The sequence below is a fragment of the Sus scrofa genome, chromosome X, assembly GCF_000003025.6.
Source record: "Sus scrofa isolate TJ Tabasco breed Duroc chromosome X, Sscrofa11.1, whole genome shotgun sequence".
NCBI classification, from domain to species: domain Eukaryota; kingdom Metazoa; phylum Chordata; class Mammalia; order Artiodactyla; family Suidae; genus Sus; species Sus scrofa.
This window is the reverse complement of record NC_010461.5, coordinates 115937380-115957642: the sequence shown is the minus strand read 5'-3', so window position 1 is coordinate 115957642 and position 20263 is coordinate 115937380. Positions and strand designations below refer to the sequence as shown.

The following is a 20263-nucleotide window of genomic DNA, read 5'->3' as shown; positions in this document are numbered from 1 at the left end:
TTTTTTTATGGCCATACCTACATCATATGGAAGTTCCCAGGCTAGGGGTTGAGTTGGGGCTGCACATGCCAGCATATATCACAGCCACAGCAACACTGGATCCAAGCCATGTGTATGACCTACACCACAGCTCATGGCAATGCCAGATCCTTAACCCACTGAGCAAGGCCAGAGATTGAACCTGCATCCTCAAGGATACTAGTCAGGTTCATTACCACTGAGCCACAATGGGAACTCCCCTTCTTGGAAGATTTTTAATTACAAAGTTTATATACATATATGACTAATGGAGTTGCTTATTTTTCCTTTTTCTCTTAGTTATGATTTAATACTCTATTAAATTTTAAGAGATTTCCAATCTTTTATGGCTTTATTGAGATATATTTTATATGCCATTACATTCACCCACCCAATTTAAGAGTACAGTTCAGTAGTATATAGTATATTCATAGAATTGTGCAACTACTACCACAATCTATTTTTTTTTAACATTTTCAACACACTAAAAAGAAATACTGAAACATTATCTGTCCATTGTCATTCCCACTCCCCCTGCCCTCCAACCCCACCTCGGCAACAAATAATCTATTTTTGGTCTCTACGGCTTTGCCAGTTCTGCATATTATTTTTCGTTTGAATCATACAATGTGTGTCCTTTGTGGTGTGCCTTTGCTTATTTAGCACAATCTTTTCAAGGTTCACCCATATGGTAGAAAGTGTCAGTGTTTTATTCCTTTCAAGTTTTTAAATTGAAGTATAGTTAATTTATAATGTTGTGTTAGTTTCAAGTGTATAGCAAAGTGAGTTAGTTTTACATATACACATATATGTATTCTTTTTCAGATTCTTTTCAATCGTAGGTTATTACAAGATATTAAATATACTTTCTTGTGCTAAACAGTAGGGCCTTGTTGTTTACCTATTTTATACATAGTAGTGTGTATGTTAACCCAAACTCCCAATTTATCTTCCCCACCCCCATCGCTATACACTTTGGTAACCATAAATTTGTTTTCTATGTTTGTGAGTCTATTTCTGATTTGTAAGTAAATTCTTTTGTATAATTTTTTAGATTCCATATATAAATCATCATATGATATTTGTCTTTATGTCTCAATATGATAATCCTTTGTGTGTCTTTGCTTATTTAGAACAGCGTTTTCAAGATTCATTCATATGGTATAATTTATTAGTTTTTTATTCCTTTTTACGGCTGAAAAATATTCCATAATGTGTCTGTGACACATTTTATCTATTCATCAGTTCATGGACCTGTGGGTTGTTTTCATTATTTGGCCATTATGAATAATGATGCAGTGAAGATTTGTGTCCAAGTTTTAGTGTGGGCATATGGTTTATTTCTCTTGGGTATGTACCTAAAAGTAAAATTGCTAAGTTATATGACAATGCTGTATTTAATCATGGAGAACATTTTCCAAAGCAGCTGTACCATTTTGTATCTCCACCAACATCACATGAAACTTCTAATTATGCTACATCATTGCTAACACTTGTTATGGTCTATTGTGAAGTGGTATCTCATTGTGGTTTTGATTTGCATTTCCCTAATGCCTAATGATGTTGAGCATCTTTTCATGTGCTTGTTGTCCATCTGTATACATTCTTTGGTAAAATGTCTATTTAAACCTTCTGCCCACTTTTTAATTGGGCTGTTTGTCTTTTGTTGTTGAGTTGTAAGAGCTCATTATATATTCTGGACACTAGAACCTTATTTCATATGTAATTTTCAAATATTTTCTCTCATTTCCCATTTTGCTTGATGCACAAGTTTTAATTTTCCCGAAGTCCAATTTATCTATTCTTTTTGTTGTTCTTACTTTTTGTGTCATATCTAAAAATCTATTGCCAAACCCAAAGTTATGAAGATATATTACTATGTTTGTTCTAAGAGTCTTAGAGTTTTACCTCTTATATTTAGGTCTTTGCTATATTTAAATTTTTTTGTGTGTGGTATGATGTAAAAATCTAATTTTATTCCTTTGCATGCAGATATACATTTTTTCAGAACCATCTGTTGAAAACCTGCTATTTCCTCCTTGATAAAAATTAAATGACCATACCGTAAGATATCACTTCACACCTGTCATAATGGCTATTATCAAAAATACAACAAATAAGAGTTCCCATTGTGGCTCATTGGATTATGTGCCCAACTAGCATCCATGAGGATGCAGGTTCCATCCCTGTCCCTGTTCAGTGGGTTAATAATCCTGCATTGCTGTGAGCTGTGGTATAGGTCATAGACATGGTGTGGATCCTGCAATGCTGTAACTGTAGCTTAGGCTGGCAGCTGAAGCTCCAATTCAACCCCTAGCCTGGGAACTTCCATATGCCCCAGGTGTGGCCCTAAAAAAAAGAAAAAAAGACAACAAATAACAAGTGTTGGTGATGATATGGAGAAAAGATAACTCTCATGCACTGTTGAGGGGAAAGTAAATTGGTGCAGCCACTATGGAAAACAATATGGAGATTCCTCAAAAAATTAAAAATAGAAGTACCATATGATTCAGCAGTTTGACTCCTGGATATTATCCAAGGAAAATGAAAACACTGATTAGAAAAGACATAGGCACCCTTATGTTCATTGCAGCATTATTTATAAAGCCAAGATATGGAAGCAATCCAAGTGCTCATCAATAGATGAATGGATGAAGAAAATATGGCATATATTCCATCATATATGTAAATATATATAAAATGATACATTTACTATTTATCATGTTAAGTGATAAAATGATACAGTTTATCATGATGCATTTTATATATATTATACATTTTATATATATATTACAAAGAATGTGATCTTGCCATTTGTGACTGCATGGGTAGACCTAGAGGGAACTGTGCTAAATGAAATAACTCAGAGAAAGACTGTATGATTTCATTTATATGTGAAATCTAAAAAAGAAAACAAATGAATAAACTTAACAAAACAAAGAATTATAGATACAGAGAACAAACAGGTGGTTGCCAGATGGGAGGGTGTGGGGAAGGAAAGAGGTGAGTGAGATTAAGAGGTATAAACTTCAGTTACAAAATAAGTGAGTCATGTGTAAGAAATGTACAGCTTGGTTAGTATAGTCAATAATTACATAATATATTTGTATATCACAACTAGACATATCATTGTAATCATTTAAAACTGTATAGGAATACCAAAATACTATACTGTGTAACAGGAACTAACATAGAATCGTAGGTCAATTATACTTCATAAACAAACAAATGAACAAATTTATAGAAAAGGAGATTAGTCTTGTGGTTACCAGAGGCAGGGATTGGGGGGAAGGAAAATTGGATGAAGGCAGTCAAAAGGTACAAACTTCCAGTTATAAGATAATAAGTACTATGGATGTAATATACAACATGATCAATATAATTAATACTGCTGTATGTTATACATGAAAGCTGTTAAGAGAGTAAATCCTAAGAGTTCTCTTCACAACATTTTTTTCTATTTCTTTAATTTTGTATATATATGAAATGATGGATGTTCACTAAACATATTGTGATAACCACTTGATGTATGCAAGTCAAATTATTATGTTGTACACCTTAAACTTATACAGTGCTGTATGTCAATTATCTCAATCAAACTGGAAGAAAAAGAAAGATGATAAGTTCTGTTTTTCTGTCAGCTTCTAGTGAGACATTAAGTAAATAAAACACTAAAAAATTTAAATGACTCTAGGTCTATGGATTTACTTCTGACCTTCAACTCTATTCCATTGATTTATATGCCTATCCTTACGTCGTTGCCACACTGTTTTGATTACTGTAGTGCCATAGGCAGTTCTGAAATACGAAATTGTGTGTCCTCCACTTTTGTTCTCAAGATTATCTTGGCTACTTGAGATTCCTTGCAATTCCGCATGAATTTTTCAATTTCTGCAAACTTTGGCAGTTGCAATTTTGATAAGGATTGCATTGATTCTGTGGGTCACTTTGAGGAGTATTTCCATACTAAACATTAAGTATTCTAATCCATGAACATGCCTTCTTTAATGTCTTTAAGCAATGTTAGTAGTTTTCAGTATGCGAGTCTTTATTTCTTTGGTTAAATTTATTCCTCGATATTTTATTTTTTGATGCTATTTTAAATGACATTTAAAAAATTCTATGTCTAGTCACTTATGATGGAGCATGATGATGTGAGGAAAAAGAATGTATACATGTGTGTGTAACTGGGTCACCATGCTGTACAGTAGAAAAGTGACAGAACACTGTAAACCAGCTATAATGGAAAAAAATAAAAATCATTATAAATTAAAAAAAATAGTATTACCAGGAGAGAGAGAAAAAAAAAAAAAAACTTTCTGGGATTTCTCATTGTTAGAGTATAGATAGACAACTGATTTTTATGTGTTAACCTACATCATTCAAGTTTGCTGATTTGTTTATTAGCTCTATTTTGGTAGATTCTTCAGGGTTTTCTCCATATAAGACAATGCCATCTGTGAGTGGACATAATTTTACTTCTTGCTTTCCAGTTTGGATGTCTACTATTTCTTTTTCTTTCCCAATTGCTCTGCCTGGAATTTCCAGTACAGTGTTGAATAGAAATGGCAATAGCAGGCATTCTTGTCTTGTTCCTGATTTTAGAAGGAAAACTCTTAGTTTTTTACAACAGTGTATGATATTATCTATGGATTTTTCCACAAATATCTTATTAATGCACTGAATGTTTGTGCCCTCAACATATGAATTCAGTCCACAAGTATCCAGTTCATGATAAGGTATTTATGCAAAACCCATAGGTAACATACTCAATTGTGAAAGAGTCCTAATTTCCAATGTTATGGTGTGGGAAACGGGGCATTTGAGAGAAATTGGTCATAATGGTGGGATTAGTGCCATTATTAAAAAGAACCTAGAAAGCTCTCTAGCCTTGTTTTGCACCTTGTGAAGACACGAGATGCCTATCCGTGTCTGTATATAAACGAGGAAGTTGGCTTTTACCAGAAACCAAATCTGCCAGCCCCTTGATCTTAGATTTCACAGCCTCCAGAACTGTGACAAGTAAAATTTGTTGTTAAAGCCAGCCTATGATTTTTTTTTTTAGTAGTCAAACTAAGACATAGCCTTTATAAGGTTTAAGACTGTCCCTTCTATTCTGAGAGTTTTGTGTGTTAAGTTTATTTTTAATGATGAATCAATTGAGTTGGTTATGTGGAGCATTCATTTTATAAATGTCATGTATTACATTCATTCATTTTTTATGTTGAACCACTCTTACATCTGGGCTAATTTCTGCTTGGTCACAGTGTATAATCCTTTAAATATGCCCCCAGATTGTGTTTCCCAAGATTTTATTGAGGATTTTTGCATTATATTCATTAGAGGTAACTGGTATGTAACTTTGTTTCCTTGTGATGTCTTTGGTTTTGGTGTCAGGGCAGTGTTGCCATGAGAGTTCACTCTTCTGTGTTTTATAAGAGTTTGAGAAGGGTTTGTGTTCATTCTTCCTTAAATATTTGATGGAAATCATCATTCAAACTATCCGATATTGGGCTTACTTGTGTTGGGAGTTTTTAGATTACTTCTATCTCTTGATTTAAGTTTGTAAATATTTTCCATTTCTTCTTTGGTTAGTTTTGGACGTTTTTGTATTTCTAGGTATTTTCTACTTCATCTACATTATCTAATTTGTTGATGAACCTTTTTCTGCTCTTAAGCATGTTTTTTTTTTCCATTGTTATCTACATTACTTAATTTCTTTGTGTACATTCTTAGAATTCTTATTTCTGCAGGATTGCTAGTGAGTTCCTCACTTTTATTTCTGATTTTATTGATTTTTTCTATCTTTTTTTCCTGGCCAGTCTAACTAAAGGTTTGCATATTTTGTTCTTTTCAAATAACCAGTGTCTACTGTCACTGATGCTTTCTTTGTTCTTCTATTCTCTATGTCGTTATCTCCACTCTAATTTTTATTATTTCATTTATTATCTTTGGGATTACCTTGTTCTTCATTTCTTAGTTCCTTAGAATGTACAGCTTGGTTACTTTTTGAGATCTTTCTTCTTTAATGTAGGTGTTTACCACATTAAATAAAGTTTCCTTGAGTGTGGTTTTTGCTGTATCTATAAATTTGCTATGTTGTGTTTTATTTTCTTTCACCTCAAGTTATTTTCTAATTGCTCTTGTAATTTCTCCTTTGGCCCATTGGCTATTGAATAAATGTGAAAGTGGGCATACTCTCTTTGTTTCTGAACTTAGGAGCAAAGTGGACATAGTTGACAGTGTTAGATGCAAGTGTTTTAATAGAGGCCCATTTTCCAGACTGAGGAAATGTCCCTTTAGTTCTAGTTAATTGAGAGTACTTTTTAAAGCCATAAATGCATAATGATGTGTCAAAATATTTTAATTATTGAGATGATTTTTTTCCATTTTTCAATTAATATGGCTAATTATAGTAAGAGGTTTTAAAATTTTAAAACAAATTGTGTCCTCACATTCCCACTTGATTATATTGAACCTATTTAACATATCACTAACTTTAATTTGGTAATATTTTATTAAGGTTTTATATCTCTACATTTAACAGGGATATTGGGCAATAGTTTCTTATAAAATATTTCTAAATTTATGGCATAAGTTTGTACTTGCTGGTAAAGAAAAAACATACAACATAAAAGTTGTGAGTTTCAGTTTTATTAAGGGTCAACTTTTGGCATGTTTGTACATGCTTTATAAAATTAGTTGGGAAGTGCTCGCTCCACAATTTTCTGAAATATTGTGTTACATATCATTATCCCTACTTCATTAAATGTTTGATAAAAATCACCACCAGTTCAATTGTCTGCATCTGGAATTTTTTTTGTGATAGTGTGGCAAAAGTTTTTGATAATGAACTTAACTTCCTTAATAAATACAGGGTACTATATATTTTCTATTTTATTTTATTTTTTTCTTTTTGGCCACATCCATGGGATGTGGAAGTTCCTGTGCCAAAGCAGTGACCTGAGCCACTAGAGTGAAAATGCTGGATCCTTAAACCATTGTGTCACAAGAGAACTCTGCTATTTTATTTTTTTGAGACAGTTGTAAATTTTCTTCAAGTTATTTTCAATTTGTTATAAGATGTCAAATTTACTGACGTATTTTTCATAATGTTTCCTTACTATGTTTTTAACATCTGCAGGATCTGTCATGATATCCTGCTTTCATTTCTGATACTGACATTTGTTTGTTCTCTCTTCCCACTCTCTCACTGTCTGTCTGTCTCTGTCACTCTCTGGCGCTATCATCTGTATTTCTATCACTTTTATTATCTAGCATCAAGATGTTAATCAAGTGTGTTAATGTTTTTAAAGAACCAACTTTATAGTTTTGTTAATTTACTCCACTATTTTTGTTACATCATTGATTTTTGTTCTTATACTTATTACTTCTTCTAGGGTTTATTTTGCTCTTTTTTCTAGTTTCTTGAGGTAAAAATATCAATTATTGATTTGAGAACTTTCCTCTTTTGTAATATAGGAATTTAAAACAAGATTTTTTTCTCTGCAAACTACTTCACACTGCATCCCCCCAAGTTGATATGCTATGTTTTCATTTCACACAATTCAAAATTCTAGAATTTCTTTCATAATTTGTTTTTATTATTATTTTTCAATATAATTATATTTTGCTTAGAGGACATAGTCTATAGGAATTATATCTTTTGGCATTTTTTTTTACTTAATTTATGGATTCTTATATAACTGTGTTAACATTTTGTCTGTATTAACACCTGAAAACAATGTGTCCACTAATTCCCAAATCTGCAATATTGCCATGGGTCACATATTCCTGCTTCACTGCATGCTTAATTGTTACTGTATACTAGGCATTTTGGTTTACACAATACAGACACTCAATTCTGTTGTCCTTTGAAGATCATTGCTCTTTGTTCTTTCAGGCAGATAAGTTACTGATTGATCACCTTCACCTTCTGGAAGCTTCGTTTTATACGTTCTTTGGGTTGGATGGTGGAACCTCAAGGTTTTTACCAAGCCATTTTAACCTTTTTGGACTCGCACTGCTAACTTGGTCACCCCTGAAGCAAGCAACCACTGAAATTTCTGCTTGTGTCTTTCAGCCTTCCAACTTTAGTTTTGCACTTGGGCTTTTGGGACTTTTTTCCTATGTAAACATAGTTCATAGTTCAACTAAACATTTGAAGGGAGTTCATATGCATATTTTGGGGCAACCCTTACTTTGACTTCCTCCTTTCTGGGATATTCCTCCTCATGTTCTACAAAATTTGGCTATTACATGCTCCCTTTTCTGACACTTTAAGCCAATAGGATGCCGATTTTCTGCCTAACTGCGTGGATCCCTCTTCTATGAAGACAGAGGCATGCCATAGGGGAAACGTCCTATAATCATGACTCTCACCCAGTGCAGGCTCCTTCTTTCAAAGGTTCAATCCCTTCAAGTTTCTGTCTACTCTCAGTCTCACTCTAGTGCTTTCAAATAGTTATATATTTTTTTTTTTTGTCTTTTGTCTTTTGTTGTTGTTGTTGTTGTTATTGTTGCTATTTCTTGGGCCGCTCTCGCGGCATATGGAGGTTCCCAGGCTAGGGGTTGAATCGGAGCTGTAGCCACCGGCCTACGCCAGAGCCACAGCAACGCGGGATCCGAGCCGCGTCTGCAACCTACACCACAGCTCACGGCAACGCCGGATCGTTAACCCACTGAGCAAGGGCAGGGATCGAACCCGCAACCTCATGGTTCCTAGTCGGATTCGTTAACCACTGCGCCACGACGGGAACTCCTAGTTATATTTTTAAAAATGTGGGCTAGTTTATAAATATTACCTGTGGGAGGATTATTCTGAAGCAAACTACTCTGTCATTACCAGAACAGGAACTAAAGCTATATATATTTTTTCGTATATATATGAAAATACTGGAAAACTCAACTCTTCTGAAACTTCCATTTAAAAAGCCTAAGTAAATATAATTTTATTATCACTATATGAAATACACTGTTAGCAACATAAACAATCTTTATAAAATGTATAAATCTATTTTGGAAAGATGGTTTCAATAAGTTAATTACACATATATATCAGAGAGAATTGTTGTTAAAAATCCAATAAAAAGTTCAATTAAGCATCTAAATTATACATTTAATCATAGTTTTAAACTGCACAGAACTGATTTGCATATATTTTATTTGAAAAAAATGTTTAATGTAAGATGAACAGTGTACTTCTGTGCAGTCTCAACTCTATTAGTTATTTCTGCTACAGAAACAGCAATGCATCATTTTATCAAGTTTATTTTTGCTGAACCTACAGTTTATTGAAAATCTCAGTTATTTTCTTTCTTGCATCCTCAATGCTGAAACTCAGGAGGTTCTTTATTTTTTTGAATGTTGTATTCACCTAAAAGGCACCTGTAGGCCTAGTGTGATGTATGTTTTGTTTATTCAAGGAGGTGTTGTTCATAAGAATGATTGCCAGGGGCTTTGAGGTTCTTGTTATGGCGTTATTGGCTTAGAAAAACCGGTGTAAATCACTAGCTCTGTTTTTCCTCTATCATATGAAAGTCAGATAAGCAACAACATTCTTAATATTCTGAGAGTGACTTGGGAGCCATAAAACTTAGGTGAAATCTTCCTTCTACATACCCTTTAAAATAGCCTTAAACTCACTTTTATCCCCAAATTAAAATATAACACACAGATAATGGACATTTTCATACATAAGCTACTGTTCAGGTTAAAGATTCTCATCTCAGTGTTAAGATTACACTTATTCTATTTTTTGTATTTGTTAAAATCACAAACCAGTTTTTGATTATGCCTAGCTTTGTAAGGAACTGAACTGTCTTTCAAAGTACCTGTACTAATTTGCTTTCCCACCAGCAATTACTGAGAGTTCTCTTTGCTCTACATCATTGTCAACATTTGCTGTTTTGGATTTTAGCCACTTGAATAGGTGTATTTTATAAAACAATATTTTTTTAAATTGCAATTCCCTAAATGACATATGATGCTGAATGTCTTCACAAATGTGTGTCAAAGCTACAATCTGGGAGAAAATATTTGCAAATCAAATAGTTAACAAAGGATCTATATAGAATGTAAAGAAGCCTCAAAATTGAAAATTTTGAGAATAAACAACTTAATTTTTAAATCTGCAAAATACATCACATAAACTTTAGGAGAGTTGACATATGGATGTTAAATAAGCACATAAAAATTTCCTTTACATCATTAACCATGAGAGGAATACAAATTAAATTAATGATTCAAACAGAAAAAGAAGTGATATGTTGGACTTCATCAAAATTAAGAAGTATTTCTTTCCTAGGGCTGACAGCAGAGAAAGTCTGGATTCTGTGACGTCCCCTCAGTCCTCCTCAAGATCCTCATGTTTACACTTGCAGGGCCTGCACCCCTCTCATTTATTTACCTGAGGTTGGTGCCTTGGGTCAAAGCCACCATCTCCTTGCCAAGCCAAATTAAAAAGTCAAGGGGATGCAGAGGTTTGTCTTTACATGACATCCATGCATGGGACCTCTCAGGACTAATACTAGAGGAGGGCTTCTGTGAGGCTCTGTCTGTACGCAGTGAGAGGTCCCCTCTGTTCTCCCTCTAGGTCCTCACATCAGTATGTGGCAGGCTCTGAGACTCTTCCCTCATCTCATCTGAGGCTGAATCCCTCAGAAAAAGCCTTCCCCTAGCTCCCAAGATGGAAGTTCAGATACAGCACATCTGGGGCAAAGTGCTTCAAACTTCTCATGGAAGACAGCAGGGGCAGGGCAGGCCTGGAGCCTCCTCTATTAGTGGTGAGAGGTCTCCTCAGTCCTTCTTTAGGGTCCTCAGCTTGAAGTCTGACTGGGTGAGATCTCACATCTTCTGACCTGAAGCCACAGCCCACAGAGGAAGCCTCACATCCAATTCCTAAAGCTCTCCAGGATGGAAGTCTAGAAACAACACATTTGGGGATGCTTGGAGCTTCTGGAGTTTGGCCTCAAGGGTCGGGTGGGACTGAGGTTCTCTGTATATGTAGGGAGAGGGTCCTTCTGTTCTTCCTCAGAGGCCCCATATGGAAACCTCTCTTTCCTGACCTGAGTCAAGTCTTCTCAGATGATCCCAAGATTCCCTCAGACTCTGATGGAGTCAGGAAACTTCATCAGGGACCTTGCCCAAAGCTTCTGTGTGCTAACATCAGGGGCAGGGGGTTGCTCCTTCACTCCTTCCTCAATGTCCTCCCCTTGATGACTTGCAAATTGAAAAGTATAAATCTCAAATACAAAAACATAGGGCAAAATTTAATGACCTGGAATTAGGCAAAGAGGTCTGAAAAAAGGACACCCAAAATTCTGGAAAAAGAAAAATAAATTGAACATCTCCAATGTTTAAAAACAAGAAGTATTTATCTGAAAAAGACATGCTTAAGAGCAGAAAAAGGCAAGCTACAGACTGGAAAAAATCTTTACAAATCAACTAAGGATATATAAAGGAATCTCAAGATTTAAAAAGAAAGGGAAAAACTCAGTTTTTAAAAGTGGGATGAATATACCTCACTAAAATTAGCATACGTATGTTACATAAACTCATGAAAAAATTTTCTACTTCGTTAAACATTAGAGACAAGCCAATTAAAAGCACCATAACATGCAACTTACTTTTGTGACCAGATTAAAAAATAACACTGACATTACCAATTGCTAGAAAGGATGAAGAACAACTTGAACTCTCATGAATTGCCCCTGTGGGAAATGACTTCATAAATTTTTTTCTTTTTTTTTGGGCAGTGCCCGCAGCATGCAGATGTTCCTGGTCTAGGGATGGAACCCACACCACAGCAGTGACAGTGCCAGATCCTTAACCCACTGAGCCCCCAAGAAACTCCCATAATTTTTTATATACATATACAGTTATCTTTTGACTCAACAATCTCATGACTGGGAGGAATAAAAACCGGTTCACTCAAAAATCTATACGTGATTGTTATATATTTAATCATATTTGACAAAAGCTGTAAACAGTCTAATCTTGCATGTGTGAATGGATAAACCAACTTATGTATATTCAAGGGAATACTACTTAGCAACAAAAAGGGATAAACTATTGACAGACACTGAGTGCCAGAAAAATCTCAAAGACTGCTGAGTGAAAGAATTCAGTGTTCACAAGTTATTACTTGAATTTTCTGACATTCTTTGAAACATATAACTATGGATGTGGAGGAAAAATGAGTAGTTGTCAGGGTTCAATGTGGAGGAGAATATGAGTATAAAAAGCACATGGGAAGGGATTTTTGTTTGTTTTAGAGAGGCAGTTATGGAACTGTTCAGTATCCTAACTGGTGATTACACAAAAGTATACATGGATTAACATCATAGTACAGTATACCAAAAACAAACCAAAAAAGTGTAATTATATGCTATTTAGAAAAAATGAAAATGGGAAAACGGGTAACTGGATAATCATAATAATGTCAGAAAAATTGACTCCAGTAGAAGGAAAGTTGCCAAGAATAAATAGGGGATATTAATTACATAATGATAAAAAAAAACTCAATTTAACCAAGACAATGTAACAGTCCTTAATATGTATGTACCTAAATGCAGAGCTTCAAAACTCATTAAGCAAAAACTGAGAGAATGGGAAAGGAGAAATAGTCAAAGCTACAATTACATTTGAACACATCAAGGTTCCTCTCTGAACAAATAGAAAATTAGAAAATAAAACCTGAAAAAAACAAGTATCAACCAAATTGATCCAATTGGCATTTACAAAACGTCTAACAGATAAATTATATTTTTCAAGAACAAAGAAAGCATCAGTGACAGTAGACACTGGTTATTTGAAAAGAATAACAAAATATGCAAACCTTTAGTTAGACCGGCCAGGAAAAAAAGATAGAGAAAATCAATAAAAAGACTCAAATCAGTATTCTAATCTTTCACCTAAGAAAGTATAAAAGAAAAATTAATTCAGCCCAAATCATGCAGAAGGATGGAAATAATATTGATAAGAACAGAAATAAATGAAACTGAATTTAGAAAACCAATGGCATCAATGGAAATATAGTGGGTTCTTCTAAAAGATCAAGAAGCTAAAATAGCTACTGTCATTCTGAGAAATTAAAACAAAAAGAGGTTGTTAAGAAGTAAGGGTTAGAGGGGAAGGGGGAGGGAGTGGGATGGACTGGAAATTTGGGGTTAATAGATGCAGATTATTGCCTTTGGAATGGATAACCAATGAGATCCTGCTGTGTAGCACTGGGAACTATGTCTACTCACTTATGACGGAGCATGATAATGGGAGAAAAAAGAATGTATATGGGTATGTGTGACTGGGTCACCTTGCTGTACAGTAGAAAATTGAGAGAACACTATAAACCAGCTATCCAGGAAAAATAAAAATCATTATTAAAAAAATAGAATGGATAAGCAGTGAGGTTCTACTGTATAGAACATGATGGGGGATGATATGAGAAAAAGAATATGTGTGTGTGTGTGTGTGTATGTATTTTTTTTCCCTGGGTGACTTTGCTGTTCAGTGGGGATTGGCACAACGTTGTAAATCAACTATAATTAAAAAATTAATTTAAAAATAAAGATAAAAAAAGAAGCAAGGGTTAGGACATAGTTAAAAGTATAAGAAATTCTATATAGAGAGGAAGGGACATACTAAGCAAGAGCTTTCAGAAGTGTAAAGATGATAACACATAATATACTCAATTTCTTGGCAGTGCCAGAATACCAGGCAGCAAAAGAGATGCCTGTGCCGGAGCTTGATGAAATCCATGTCTGAGGGAGGATTTTTCTAGCAGCTGTGTTCAGGGGAAGCCTAGAGTTGTGCAGTTGAGTGTGAGTGCCCACTGCCCTGGGAGTAAGGGGAAGAAAGGTGCTGAGTTGTAGGACTCTGGGCTTACAGTCCCCACTTCAGTTGGACTGCTTTGCCTTCCTCATGTTCATGGATCAAATTTCTTGCGAAGTCTTCCACTGGAATCAGAAGTCTCAATTCTAATAATTTGACAGTGGGAGTTCCCACTGTGGCTTGGCAGTAATGAACCCAATTAGGATCCATGAGGATGCAGGTTAGATCACTGGCCTTGTTCGGTAGGTTAAGGAACTGCATTCCTGTGAGCTGTGGTGTAGGTCACAGATGCAGCTCAGATATGGTGTTCCCGTGGCTGTGGTATAGGCTGGCAGCTGCAGCTCCAACTCGATCCCTAGCCTGGGAACTTCCATATGCCACAGGTGTGGCCCTAATAAAATAAAGTTAAAAATAAATAGATAAAAATTTGACAACATCCACCAGTTAGACACAATAAATGAGTATATACCCAAAGTGGAATTATTGGATGATATGGTAATTCTATGTTTAACTTTCTGGGGAAACATCATACTGTATTCCGTAGGGGCTACCCCATTTTACATTCATGAGCATAGGATATTTTCCCATTTATTTTGTGCGGGGAAGCAGAGTAACAGCTAGTCTTGCTTTGATCACTTAGAACAGTGTCATTGCTATGGTGGAAGAGGTTCACCTTGCCACTGGACCCTGCTGACACTACCCTGGGAGGGGAATCAGAGCACTTCTTACTTCTGCAGGCTAAGGGATGGAAGATCTGCTCTCTGCTGGGACCACCTACACCACTCTGCAGGGTAATTATTGCCTGCTTCTCCCAGAAAGGGGATGTAAAGCATACTGATTTACAACATTGTGCCATCTTCTTTCCACCTTTCAGAGTCTTCCTATGCTTGTTTGGTGAGTTATGTTTAGGGTTTTTAAAACATAAGGTGGAAGATCTAAGAAAAAATGGGGCTATTCCATTTTGTTGGGGTCAGAAGTGTTCTGGGATATATTTTTAATATAGATGACAAAAGGATTAATATCTATAATGTCCATGACTTCCTACTTAACAGGACTTCCTCCTGTTAAGATTAAAAACAATCTAATAGAAAGAAATGTAATCAATGGGTGTGTACAGGCTATTTACACAATATCAAATGTAAATAGTCTGCAAACATGTTCACATTCATTAGTAGTCAGGGAAATGCAAATTAAAGCAAAACAAATCTCACTTTACACTCATCAAACTGCCAAAAATTAAATAATCAGTAATGCCTGTCCTTTCTGGAAATACAGATTAAAAAGGATGCTCTCTTAATATAGAGGAAATGTAATACAATAAAGTATTTTTTTGCAAAGCTATCTGATCATACTTATTAATATAAAAAAATACATCCTGGAGTTCCTGTGTGGGGCAGTGGTGAACGAATCCGACTGGGAACCATGAGGTTGCAGGTTCGATCCCTGGCCTTGCTCAGTGGGTTAAGGATCTGGCGTTGCCGTGAGCTGTGGTGTAGGTTGCAGACGCGGCTCGGATCCTGCGTTGCTGTAGCTGTGGTGTAGGCTGGTGGCTACAGCTCCAATTCGACCCCTAGCCTGGGAACCTCCATGTGCCACAGGAGCTGCTCAAGAAAAGGCAAAAAGACAAAAAAATAAAATTAAAAAAAAAAATAAAACATCCTTCATTTAGCAAACTAGTTCCTTGGAATCAAACTTATAGATGTAAACATTTAGGATTTGCTAGGTTGCCCTTTAATGTTTATTTTGCAAAAAAAAAAAAGTGTTTAAAAACACAAAGTGAATGCTCATCCATTTTGAAGTGGTCATAAGAGCTGCATGAAACTACACCATGAAATATTATGCAGGCATCAAAAATAATGAAGTAGAGCTGTACAAGTGACTGGAAAGAATTTCCACAGTGTATTCTAACTTGAGAAACTATGAATACAAGAAAATGTATAGAATACTGTTTAGATTTTTAAAGTAACCCCCCAAAAAACTCTACCACTCCAAATTTATGTGTGAATGTATATAGGTTTGTGTGTAGATATAAATATATATACATAGTCATAGATATGTAGATCTATCTCTGTGTATGTGTGTGTGAACATGAATAAAATATGCAAGAATATATGTTATATTTTTAACAAGGGCTTCCACAGCATATGTGCATATATCTTACAAATAAATACATACACATTTGCTAACGTACGTTACCTGGCAGGGAATAACTGAATTGGGAGAAGGAAGTCAAATGACAAAGAACAAAAATGTTTGCACACAGTGCATGTGCATATGCCTGCAGATAATGCATTTATGAAAATTATATATGTAAATAAAAATACATTTATTAAAACATAAAATGGATTGCTTGTATAAATGGGGTTTTAATGATTGTTGATTATATGAGAAAGTAACTTACATAAGAGATTTCCCTCATTTCAATCGGAAGTCAAAAAAATGAGCAAGAAAAAAAAAAGAGCTTTCCTGTGACCTTTACTGATAGTCCCGTGTGGATCTAAGCAAACAATTGATTGCTGGAGTTACATAAAATAATGTTTTTCAGCCTAAGACAAGCCTGAACCTTCCTTTGCTGGAAGAGCATCAGAGACTCCACCTCAGCTGTGAATATGGGTTCTCTAAGAAGAAAAGAAGCTGCATGCATTTTTACATTTTCTGACAACAACAGACTTTACTGCTTTTGTTCCTTTTTCTCTTACATAATATTACCAAGACATATCCAGACTAGCAGATAAGCTTCCCTGAGAAAGCTCAAATATTTGGATACATGAAGTGTAACTGTCACTCCACATGGATAATTCTCTCACTAGAGTGAATTCTTTTAAATTAATACATCCCCTGTTATAGTAGCTACTAAGCATGTATTCATTTATTAGTCATACTTTTTTTTTTAGGAGTTATGTGTTAAGAACCTACTATGTGCCAGGTTCTGTTCTGGGTGCCCAGGACAAAGCAGTGGGAAAAAAAAAAAAAAACAACTTAGCCCTTGGGCTATATATTATAAAGGGGAGTGATACAATTAATGTACAAGCCAGATAATTTCAGAGAGTTGTAAGTATTATGACGAAAACCAAGGTAAGTAGGTAGAGGGTGATGGAGTGAGGCTGAGGACTCTTTTAGGTAGAGTGACTCTGAGCAGAGACTTGAATGAGTAGGGAAAGAGCTATTGCAAGTGTGGAAGAAGAGCATTTGGGGCAGAGACAACAGCAAGGACACAAGATCTGAGGCAGGAACAGGCTTGACAAGTTCAAGGAGCTGCAAAAAGTCTTGTATGACTAGAAGAGCAAGCAGGAGAGAGGGAGTGGGAGGAAAGGATTCAGGAGGTGAGCAAGAGCCAGAACTAGCAGGGGCTTGGGAGGCAGAGAAGGGGTTTGCATTATATTCTCATTTGACAAGAGGCCACCAGAGACCCTTGGAAGGGGAAATGAACCAGAATTCTATTTTGAATTCCTCATTTGGGATTGCTTTCAGATCTTGCATCACACTCATAATAGTATTTCCAATGGTAAAAAAACAAAAATGTGTACTTTGAGGGTGAATTTCATTTTCTGATTAAGATTGCTGAATAAAGTTGGCTAACCCCTTAGATAGTATCATTTGGTGGATAAATGTGTTTTGCATTAAAACAAGGGGAAGAGTTTTTAGTGTGACTGTTGTAGGCAACTCTAGCAGAAATGTCCAACTAAAGTCACTTTGACAAATAGTAACTAGATTTGTCTAAGTGACAGACAGTGTGCTATTATACATTATGGTAAAGAAGATACATAAGGCACAAAAGTATGGATCAGAACCCAAGTCCTGTAAGGGAGGTATCAGCAGCTAGAAATTTTCTGAAGGGAAAGAAATCAGGACTTTTCGAGTAGAGGGGGGATCAGGAAAGGTTCTTTGATGAAACAAGTCTTTAAGGGAAGGCAGAACTTTGGAAGAGAAAAGTGGGAAGTGCACAAAGATTGGCATAAAGGATAAAGAATAGTTTCAGTGGCCAAATTATAATGATAGAGAAAAGAAATGCAGTTGATAAGATAGTTGTGTGACATACTTGAAGAACCTTCAATATTATGTCAAATAGTCTGTTTATAGTTTCTTAGGCAATAAGAAATCATGGAATGCTTTTGAGTAAGAGGATGGAATAATTGGAATGCTGCTTGGAAAGATACACATGGCAGTGGCATAAAATTGCTTAAAGCAAGGAGAGCCCTAGGAAGCTGATGTTATAGTTGAGGCAAGAGGAAGCATGGGCCTGAACTAGTGTGGCGTGAGCTGGAAAGGGAGGGATGCAGAAGTGGCAAAAGGTATCATAGCCACTGACAATCAAATCAGAAGGAAGGGAAGGAAACTCTCAAAGCTGGAGTCAAATGAGATTTCAACCTGTATAATCATGGAAGTCTCAGCATGAACAGGGCTGTAGTGAAGGCGTATGTTATTCAAGGAGAAGAAGGTTGCAGTTTGGGGTTCAATGTCTCTAATAAAATTGAAGAACATATTTGCTGTGTTCTCTCTTTGGAAACTGAACCCGAAGTGCATAGTAAAATAGCAATGAGCCCTGGCCCTTTACCTAAAAGATACCAGTTTGAATACTAGTTCAGGCACTTACCAGCTCTATGATGTTGGACAAGTGAACCAGCCTCTCTGTGCCTTCATTTCTGTCTCTGTAAAATTGAGAAAATAATTGTATATATCTCAGTAGTTATTGTGAGGGTTAAATGTATCCACACAATATGCATACATATGTATAAATCATATCTATAAGATACACAGTATATGCAATCCATTAAATATTAACTTTGTATATAACAAATGCCACATATTAATTATGCAAAAACATTTTATCCTCATATAAAACCTCTGAGTCATATATTTTATAAGATATGTAGTATTCACAGACTATATATATACATATATAATATGATATAATTTACATATATATAGGTTTGCATTATAAGATTCATAAATAGGAAAGGGAGAAAGAAAAGGGGTCATTAAAGAGTAGAGAAAGGACAGAGAGAGAGGACTGTAAATAGCTGAGGAAAACAATGCAAAATACCCCAGAAAATTCCAAGCAAATGAAAAGAGAGTAAGGATGCTGGATTTGGCAACTTGAACATCTTTGTTGATGTCAATAGGGACATTTAAGTAGAGAGATGTGGATATTAGTCAGATTTCCTAAGGATACTGAGGATGTCTGTACTGAGAAACTAGAGAAAAGAAAGCACAATTTACTTGTCATGAGTTTGACCCTGGGAGTGTGGATGAGTTAGAGGATATTTTGTATTATTTTGAAAAAGAGATAGGTGAACACTATCTTTGGAAGGGAGGAAAAAGCTAGTGACATGAGAAAAACTGAAGAGAAGAAGAATGGGAGTACAGGGAGAGGGAACAATGAGAAAGGAATGGGACAAAATCAGGAGCTCCCAGGTGGCTCAGCTGGTTAAGGATCCTGCATTGTCACTGCTGTGGGATTGGTTACAGCTGTGGTGTGAGTTCAATCCCTGGCCCAGGAACTTCTGCATGCCATGGGCATGGCCAAAATTTTTTTTAAAAAAAGAATGGGACAAAATCATATACAGGACTTAAACTTCGAAAGTGAGACAAGAGGAATTAGAGGAGAAGAAAGGGAGTGGGGACCTGATGACTAGAATCTGAGAGGGACTTTCAGAAGAATGTGTGTCTTCAACCACAGCTGAGGACAGAGGAGAAATAGCAAAGAGATCAAACTAAAGACCACCCAAGTGACAGTACAGAGTCAATTCATACTTGATATTAGGAGGTCTAAAAAGTTTTCAACACAAAAACCAACCAAATAAAGAAGCCTCATTTGAGTGAATGTACACTGTTTCAAGAACAATGCACTGGAAATGTATCATTGACTTTATAGTCTGGTTTTTAAATTATGTTTTGACTAAGTCACGTTATTTTCACCATGTATTAGAGTCACTGACTATCGGAGCTATAAGGAAACAGATACTTATCTTTAATCATTTTAACGAAAGCCTGTGTATCATGCTAGTAAAGAGAACGAATTCTACAGAACTCCTTATCCTGGGGTCTGTGGATGGGATTCTAAGAGTCCATAAACTTGGATGAAGGAAAAGATATATCTATTTAACTAGATAGACAGATAGATGATAGAACAGATATAGATATTTTTCAGTAAGCTGAAAGCCAGAATTTCCTTTCATAATGAATGTAGGCAACAAAGCACAGTTGTATTAGCAGTACATGTGACTTTGTTATCAGTAGATATCATAGATATTTTCACATCACCTTTTGAGATATAAGTTATCTCAAAATACCCTTTACATTCATCATTACTTTGTAACTGTAGTAGTTGTTAGACTTGTCCCTATATATTGCTACCTAAAGCATCGCAAAAATGGTACGTTACTATACTCTGTATTCACTTTTAATAGATTGA

The 20263-nt window shown here is 35.5% G+C and overlaps 1 long non-coding RNA gene across 3 annotated transcripts in view; it reads left to right on the top strand.

Moving 5' to 3' along the window:
* Positions 1 to 20263, top strand: part of LOC110257824 — a 180454-nt gene that overhangs the window by 158806 nt on the left and 1385 nt on the right. The window contains exon 4 of one of the 3 annotated variants that reach the window (XR_002340832.1): positions 10325 to 11780. The exons of 1 other annotated variant lie outside the window; for it this stretch is intronic. This is a non-coding gene — a long non-coding RNA (uncharacterized LOC110257824). Of the gene's footprint in view, positions 1 to 7921; positions 8481 to 10324; positions 11781 to 20263 lie in introns of those variants that run through there. One more of the 3 variants, XR_002340833.1, reaches the window with a different exon arrangement.